Here is a 10,135-nt window from a genome sequence, read left to right as displayed (position 1 = left end):
ACATCCTCCTGCACTCACTCTCAGTACCTGATACTTCCCTTGCTCCTGCATTTTGACCTCCGTATGTCACATTCTTCAGCACTTATGTATGTAACATTCTCCAACCCGTTCAGAACTCCGCATCTCTACCACACTCTCCAATATCTACACCCAAACCCGTCACTGTAATCTTCTGCAGCCGGTGCGCCAACTCACTATTCCTTGAACATTCTCCAGTATCTGTAACCTAATCCCTATCTTTGTAAACTTCTCGAGCAACAACACACGCTCTCTATCCCTGTAGCATTCTCTAACACCTTCACCCACTCCATAATTCTGTAAGATTCTCAAGCACCCACAATGATCACCTGTCCCTATACCGTGCTGTAGCACCGAATGCTACTCACGACCACTGCAAAATTCTCTGACACCGATACCCACTAGCAATCCTTGGACCATTCTCAAGCACCATCACCAACTCCTTACTCCTGGAACAATCGTAAGCCCTCGCATCCGACCCCGATCTTTGCAACCTTCTCATCCACCTGCACTCTTCCATATTCCTGTTACGTTATCTAACACTTACATCACTCCATATTCCTCCAACGTCTCCAGCACCGAAACAGACGCCCTCGTCCTGTCACATTGTGTCACATTCACACACGTCTATCTGTCCAAACTTTTCCAGCAACGACACTCACTCCCTATTCCTGTAACATTCCGAAGAACCATTTCCCCACTCCCTATCCCTGTAATGTTCTCCAGCACCTGTGCTAACACTACATCCATGTCATATTCTCCAGCACGGATAGTCACAGCATATTGGTATTATTCTGTTCAGCGTCGACGCACCCCGGATTCTACACATAATCATTCTCTGGCATCTACACCGCTCCCTACCCTTGAAACATTCTCCAGCACCCACACCCACTCGCTATCCTTGGAACCTTCTCCAACCACGACACCCTCCCTTTTCCAGTCACATTCTCTAGAGCCTGCAACTCTCCAATTCCCTGTAACATTCTGCAGCAACGACACCCTTCCCCATTTCTTGAACTTCCCCAGGACTTCCACCACGCCCTATCCATGTGACATCTCCAGGCCCTATAAGGATGCACAATTCCTCGTTTCTTTTTCACACCCTCACCCATTTCTTCTCCCAAAAACATTCTGCAACAGCAACAAACGTCCCTATCCCTCGTGCAGTCTCCAGAAATAACCCTAGCACTATCTCTGTAACATTATCCAGGACGTACACACGCTCCCTATTCCTGCAATACAGGGAAACTGATTCCACACTACCCGTGTAACTTTGTCAGACACCTAATCACATGCCAGATCCCTGTTACGTTTCCTAGAAACTACAAATCTCCCTATCGCTGTACCAACACACACCCCTTGTCCATTTTACATTGTCCAGCATCTCTGCAACTTCCTATCCATGTAACATTCTCCGGCACCTCCACCCCTTGATATCCTTGTAACATTCTCCAGCCCCGTGATATCACCTTATCCCGGTCACTTACTTCAAAACCTGTACACATCCCCAACGGCACCATTCAATATTATTGTTCGCTCTCCAACCGTCCCACTTACTATTGGCATAACATTGTCTGGCACCTTCACTTACTCCCTGTCACTGTGACATTCTCTGGCATCTACACTTCCCCATACCTGGAATATTCACCAGCACCTACAGTATTCCGTGTACATTTAACATCTCCAAACTCTACACTCACTCTGCATTTCTATAAAACTCTGGCGCAACTACACCTCCCTCTATCCGTGTAACAACGCCCAGCCCCTGTACCACTCCATGGAAAATTCTCCAACAGCGACTCTACTACCTATTGCTGTAGCATTATCCAATGCCTACGCCCAATGCCGATTCCGATAACTTTCGCCAGCCCCTACACTAATCCCTATCCCTGTTACATTCTCCAGCACCAACACCCAATCCGTGGCCATGTTACATTCTCCTACACTGACACTCCTCCATTTCAATGTAACGTTGTTGAGCACCTACGTCCATTCCTTATCACTGCAACATTCTCCCGCACGAACGCCAACTCCTCTCCATGTCACAATATCCAGCACCTCCATACTTCACTATCCCTGATACATTTTCCAACACCTACACCCACTCCTTGTCCCTGAAACATTCTTAAGTGCCGACACCCGCTCTCCGCCCATGTCACTTTCCTCAACACCTGCACCTAATCTCTACTCCAGAAACATTCTCGAGTACTAATACCCGCTCTCTGTTCATGTCGCACTCTCCAGCACCTGAATCCCTCCCTATCCTATAACATTTTTCAGCACCTATAACCACTCTTAATTCCTGACCCTTCTCCAGCACCTGAAACCATTGCCTATCTCTGTAACGTTCTCCAGCACCCACAGTCACTCCCTGTACCTGTCACATTGTGAAGCACCTGCACCAACTCACTACCATAACCATATTCTCCAGCACGCACACCCACTCGCTCGACCTGTAACACTCTCTCGGAATTATAATCAATCCCTCTTCGGGCAGCATGCTCCAGCGACGACACGAGTCCCGATCCCTGGAACATTCTGAAAAATCTACACCCACTCCATAGCCCTGTTGTCTTCTGTAGCACCCAAACAATGACTCTCCCTGTCAGTTTCTCCAACATTTCCACCGCTGTAACCTTCTCCGGAGCGTATTCCCCACGCAATCCTTGCAACATTCTCCAGCCGCTACACTTCCTCGAAATCCTGCGACATTCTCCAGCACCTAACCCCACCACATCCCTGAAACATTCACCGTTACCTACCCCCTCCATTTTCCTGTAACATTCTTCAGCAGCGGCACACCACCCAACATCTGTAATATTCTCCTGCACCTAAAACTACTCCAAAATCCCTGAAACATTCAGCAGCAATAATGTTCCTTCATAACCCTTTAAAATTCTCCATCAACTGCAACCATTACCTTTCCCCGTTACATCCTCCAGCACGTCCATGCAGCCCTTTCCCTATAACATTCTCCATGGCCTAAAACATTTGCTATCCCTGTAACATCTCGAACACTGCAACAAATCCCTATCCCAATAACTTGTCCAATACCTTGAAACAGTCCCTGCAGCATTTTTCAGCAGCAACCTTCACTCCCAATCCGTGTAACCTTGTGCAGTAAGTACAGCCCAACATTTCCCTGTCACATTCTCCAGCACCGAATTCTGTTCATGTCTCTGTAACAGTTTGCAACACTACTTTCACTCCCTATCCATCCCACGTTCTCCAGTCCCTGCAAATCTCTGTATTACTTAAACATTATCCAACATCCACACCCATACCCTATTCAAGTATCCTTCCCCTTCACCTGGGCCCATCGTCTATCCCTGCAACATCCTCTGGCAAACATGCTCACTCTCTCTCCTTGCACAATTCTCCAGCACCTAAACACACGCCCTATCCATGTGATTTGCACCAGCATGGACACATCTCCCATTCCCTGTGACTTTCTCCAGCCCCGACAATTACTGACTCTCCGTGACATTTTCCAACAACTGAAAATCCATCCTCAAAGTGTAACTTTCTCCAGTCCCTATAGCCCTCGCTATTCTGTAAGCTTCTCCAACAACTATTCCCCCACAACGTGCTGTGACCTTCTCCAACCTCGACCGCCCACACTACACCTGAAAAATTCTGCGGCACCTACACCCAATGCCTATCTCGAGATATTCTCCAGCCCCTTCACATCCGCCCTATTCTACGAACTCTCCAGCACCTACACCCTCACAATCTATGTGAGCTTCTCCAGCTCTGTCAACCCTCGCTAGCCCTGGAACATTGTCAAGCTAATGCACCCACTGCTTATTTCTAAATTTACTAGCCCCGACATGAACTCCATATTCATGTAAACTTCTTCAGCCCTGGCACATACTCCCTGTTGGGAATTCACAATCACGCTCACGTTTTCGTACTCCTGGAGTATTCTCCAGCCCCGAGGCACAATCTCAATCACAATAACAATCTCCAGCATCTACACGCACTCGCTGTCCCTGAAAGATTTTCCAGAAACCTACTCGCATCCCTATCCCATTAACATTCTCCAGCAAGAACACCCCTCCTTATTGCTGTTTACGTCGCCAGCACATACACACCTCACTATGTCCGTTATGTTTTCCAGCTCCTGCCCAACTCTGTATTCTTGTAACATTCTCCAGCCTGAAAAACCCTCCCTTGCTCAATGACATCCTCCACCACCTGCACCCTTCCCTGTGCCTGTAACATTCTTACAAGCTTAAACCCGTCCCCAACCCTGTAACATTCTCCAGGGCCCAAATCCCTCCCAATCCACTTACCATTTCGAGCCGCACCGCCCACACACTCACTATCCCTGCCACACTCTGCAGCACCGACACGCGTCCGTATTCTTTTCATATTCTCCAGCACCTAGGCACCGCCCTAGTCATGTAACAGTCCCCAGCACCGACTCCCACTCTCTGTTCCCATAACATTCTCCAGCACTATACCTCTTCCTATCCCGGTAACCATCACCAGCACCTACATCCGCTGCTTATTCCTGTCAGCCTGTCCAACCCGACATGCCTCATCCTCTATCCGTGATGCTTCTCTGACACCTGCGCAGCGCTCTATGCCAAAAACATTCTCCAGCACTTCCACTCACTCCCTATCGTTGTAATCTCCTGCAGACATGACAATCCTCTCTCTTCTGGTCAGACTCTCCAGTTTCTGAACCTCTCCCAGTCGTTGGAACATTCTGCAGCACCAACTACATTCCCTATCCCTCAAATGTTCTCCAGCAACAACTCACCTCACTATACGTGGAAAATTGTCAAGCACCAAGAGCCATTCCCAATCCCTGTCTCGTTTGCCGCACCTACACATCTGCCTATCGCTGTATTGTTCTCCAGAACGTGCACACATTGCCCATCATTCTCCATTTTCCAGCACCGACACCAATCCCTATCCATGTAACAGTGTCGAGCACCTCAATCTCTCGATATCCGTTTATCATTCTCCAACACCTGCACCGTTCTCTGCCCCTGTAACATTCTCCAGCACCTCCAGCCGTTACTATCCCTGTAACCTCTCCAGCCCCGCCACCTCACCTTGTCCGGTAACGTTCTGTGACTCCGAAACCCTCCCCGATCTCTCATAACTTCTCCAGCCCCTGTACCACACATTTTCCTGTAACATCTCCAAACTGTACAACAAATTCCTATTGATGTATATTCTCCAGCTCCTTCACTCGTCCCCTGTCAATGTGTCATTGTTCACCATCTACACCCCGTCTATAGCTGTAACATTCACCAGCATCTATGCCACACTGTATCCATTTAACATCACTGAACCCTACACACACTCCAAATTACTGCGAAATTTTGCCACACCTAAGCTCTCGCTATTCATGCAACATTGTGCAGCACCTAAACCAGATCGTATCCTTGTACTATTCTCCATCACCTACACTGTTGCTTATCGCTGTAATGTTCACCACACGCACCCACTCCATTTTCCTGTAACATTTTCTGGCAGGTACGTGCACTCCATTTTCCTGTAACATTCTACTGCATCTACCCACACTCCTGATCACTGGGACATTCTCCAGCGCCTACAGCCACTTCCTATTCCTGCAATTCTTTCCAAACACGACATACTCCATCCTCTGTCCATGATCATTCTCTCGCACGTGCAACGCTCCCTTTCTGTGAAACATTCTCCAGCACCTACACCCTCTCCCAATCTTTGTAACATTCCCCAGCCATGACAGCCGTCCTCTGTCTGTCACATTCTCCAGCACCTGCACTTCTCCCACTCACTGTCACATTCTACAGCACCTCCATCCCGCCCCATTCCTGTAACCTTCTCAAGCACTTCACCTTACCCTTTCCCTGCAACATTCTCCAACACCTGCATCCCTCCCTTTTCATGGGACACTTCCCGCCTCTCCAGCGACTCACTATCCCTGTTAATTTGTAACGCACCTTCGCCCACTGCCTTTCCCTGTATCATTCTGCTGCACCAACAAGCGTACCACTGCCTCTAAAATTCGACAGCAACACTGCCCATCTCTGTAACATTGTCCAGGACGTACATACATTCCCTTTCCCTGTAATATTCTACTGCACCTACTACCATTCCCGTTCCCTGTTACATTTTCCAGGATCTACACATCACCTTATCGTGGTACCACTCTCCAGAACCTACAGATATTTTCTATCACTTTTACATTCTCCAACTGCTTCATCTCTCCTTATCCATGTAACATTATTCAGCGACTTCATCTCTCTATATCCCTGTTGCATTCTCCAGCACCCCGACTCCATGTTATAACGGGAACATTCTCCAGCCCCGCCACCTCGCCTTATCGCGGTCGTGTTCTCCAACACGTAATCCACCCATATCCCTGTAAACAACTAGCTAAACTGCATCACTCACGATTCATGTTCGATCAGCAAACTGTCCAACCACTGCAGATTGCTTTAACACTGTCCAACCACTGCACATTGCTTTAACACTGTCTAGCACCTTCACCGACCCCCTGCCTGTAACATCCTCCAACATCGATACGCCCTCTATAACTGCAACTTTCAGCAACACCTACACCACACCGTCAACATTTGACATCTCCAAACCATACAGTCATTTCATATCCTGCCGCAAAACTCTACTGCAACTAAATCTCTTTCTATCCTTGTAACATTGCACAGCACGTTTACCACTCCATATTATTGTAACATTCTCCAGCAACTACACTGCTGCCTATTGCTGCAACATTCTCCATACCTACACGCACTCCCTATTCCTACAACATTCTCAAGAACATTCACCCACTCCCTATCCCTATAACGTTCTCCAGCAACTGCACACATTACCAATCTCTACAACATTCTCTCGCACCCAAATACGCTGCCGTGTCTGTGACATTCTCCAGCACATAAAGCCACTCCCTATTCCTGCAATCCTCTCCAGCTCCGTCACACCTCACCCCCTATTTGTGAAACTTTCTCCATCACCTCACCCGATCCCTTTACCTGTGATATTCTCCAGGAGCTTCACCCACTCACTGTTGCTGTAATATTCTCCAGCGCCACCAACCTTTCCTTTCCATGTGACATTCTAAAGCACCAACAACGTTCCACATCCCTGTGATATTCTCCAGAACAATCTCCCCTCACTATCACTGTAACAGTCGCCAGCCCCTCCATCTCTCCCTATCCGTCACGTTCTACAATACAAACACAACCCCCGATCCCTGTTACCTTCTGCACCACCTACATAACACCCTTCCCTGTCATTGTAATATTCTGGAGCACCTACTCAGTTTCCTATACTCTTCTCCACGTGCACCCTTCCCTATCCGTTCAACATTCTCCAGCACCTTATCTCCTGCCTCTTCCTGTAACATTGTCCAGCACTTTCACCCATTGCCTATCCCCGTAACATTCTCCAGCACCTGCATTCCTCGTTAACCCTGTAAGCCTCTCCAGCTCCTATACACCTCCATATCAAAAGTAATGTCTCCAGAACCTACATTAACTCCATTATCCCGCACCTCCACCCCTCACTATCCCGATAAACTTTTTCACCACGTTCACCCCTCCGTAACCTGCCACTTTATCAAAGACCTACACTTATGTCCCATCCCTGTGCCCCCTATCGTGCACCAACACCCATCCCTTTCCCTGTAACATTCTGAACATCCAACACCCTTTCTCTGTTCCGTAACATTCTCTCGCACCGACACCTCTGGGTTTCAGTGTAACCTTCTCCATCAAATACACGTCTCCATATCCCTGTAAAATTTCTATCCTTTACGTTCACTCCATTTTCCTGTAACATTGTCCAGCACCATTACGCACTCCCTGTCCCTGTGACAATATCCTTCGAATCAACTAACTCCTCATATTTTTGCCCTTGTTCAGCACGTACACCTCACCACTTCTCTGAAACGTTCCGCATCACCTACATCTTTCACGATCCACGTAACATTCTCCCACACCTACTCCCACCCTATATCCCTGTAACATTCTCGAGCATCAGCACTGATCCCTGTCCCGCTAACATTCTCCAGTATCTACGCACCTCACTGACCCTGTCACCTTCCCCAGCCACAATACCACTCCCTATCCACTGTCACTTTATCCAACTCCTCCAGCCTTCCCAATCCCTGTAAACCTCTCTACCAGTCTCTATAAGAGTACGATCTCCAAACCATGCAACCATTCATTTCTGTTGCAAATTGTCCAGCACCTTCACCCACTCCCTGTCACTGTAACATGCTCCAACACCTACACCCCTCTCGGTTCCTGGACACGTCTACACCACCCTCACCACTCTCGATCCCTGCAGCTTTTCTTTCAGCCCCTACATCCCTCTGTATTCCTGTAACTTTCTGAAGCACCTACACTCCTCCCTATCACAGTAATAATCTTCAGCACCTACATCACACTCTGTTAGCGTAACCTTCTCCAGGCCTTCACCCACTGCTTAACCATGTAACATAATCGAACAACTAATTGCCTCCCTATCTCATTAAGCTTCCAACCAGTACAACTACTCGCTTATCCTGTAACATTGGCCATCTCGATTACCCACTCCGTATTCCTGTCCCATTTGCCAGCACCTACTCCCATGCCTATCCCAGTAACATTCACCAGAAAATGCACCATATCCAATCCATGTAACTAGTCTAATTCAATGTTCCTGTAACATTCTCCAGCACCGATACCAGTCCCTAACCCTGTAACATTCTCCAGCACCGATACCAGTCGCTAACCCTGTAACATTCTCCAGCACCTATACCAGTCCCTCACCCTGTAACATTCGGAAGCACCTATACCAGTCCCTAACCCTGTAACATTCTCCAGTACCTCTTCCAGTCCCTAACCCTGTAACATTCTCCAGCACCGATACCAGTCCCTAACCCTGTAACATTCTCCAGCACCGATACCAGTCCCTAACCCTGTAACATTCTCCAGCACCGACACCAGTCCCTCACCCTGTAACATTCTCCAGCACCTCTACCAGTCCCTAACCCTGTAACATGCTCCAGCACCTCTACCAGTCCCTAAACCTGTAACATTCTCCAGCACCGACACCAGTCCCTCACCCTGTAACATTCGGAAGCACCTCTACCAGTCCCTAAACCTGTAACATTCTCCAGCACCTATACCAGTCCCTCACCCTGTAACATTCTCCAGCACCGATACCAGTCCCTAACCCTGTAACATTCTCCAGCACCGATACCAGTCCCTAACCCTGTAACATTCCCCAGCACCTATACCAGTCCCTCACCCTGTAACATTCTCCAGCACCTCTACCAGTCCCTAACCCTGTAACATTCTCCAGCACCTATACCAGTCCCTAACCCTGTAACATTCGACAGCACCTTCACTTGTCCTTATAGCTTCAATCGTCTCATGTTCCGACACAAATATTTATTTCTGTAAAATTCTCCAGCAACTACTCCATTAATTATTGGTGCAACATTCTGCAAAACCTACACGTCCTCCCTATCCTGTGACATTCTCCATCACTTGCAACCATCCCTATCCCCGGAAACTTCTCCAGACGCTAAACCCATCGCTTTTCCGGTAACCTTCTCCAGCACTACCATGCAGTCCCTATTCGTGTAACATTCTCCATCCATCCCTTACATACATTCCCTATCTCTTTAACACTCTCCAGCGCTGGAACACCTCCACATCCCTCCAACAGTCACCAGCACCTATACACGATCCGATCCCTGTAACATCTCCAGCCTCCTCATGCAATCCCTATCCCTGTAAAATGTGTCCAGCACTTTCACGGAAATCTTGTCCCTGTAAAGTTTTTCATCACCTTCAGCAACTCCCAATCCCTGTCACATTGTTCCAAAAGTACACACCACGACGTCCCTGTTAAATTATCCAGAACCCACATCACTCCCTATCCGTGCAATATTACTCAGTACCTACTTCCGAGCTTGTGAGGACTGGAATAGGAGGATAGTTCAGATGAATGCATGGCTGAGAAGCTGGTGTATGCGAGAAGGATTCACATTTTTGGGTCATTGGAATCTCTTTTCGTGTAGAAGTAAACTGTAGAAGAAAGATGGATTGCACCTAAATTGGAAGAGGTCTAATATACTGGCAGGGACATTCGTGAGACCTGCCCG

This window comes from Chiloscyllium punctatum, chromosome 43, assembly GCF_047496795.1.
Source record: "Chiloscyllium punctatum isolate Juve2018m chromosome 43, sChiPun1.3, whole genome shotgun sequence".
Classification (NCBI taxonomy): domain Eukaryota; kingdom Metazoa; phylum Chordata; class Chondrichthyes; order Orectolobiformes; family Hemiscylliidae; genus Chiloscyllium; species Chiloscyllium punctatum.
This window is presented reverse-complemented; position numbering follows the sequence as displayed.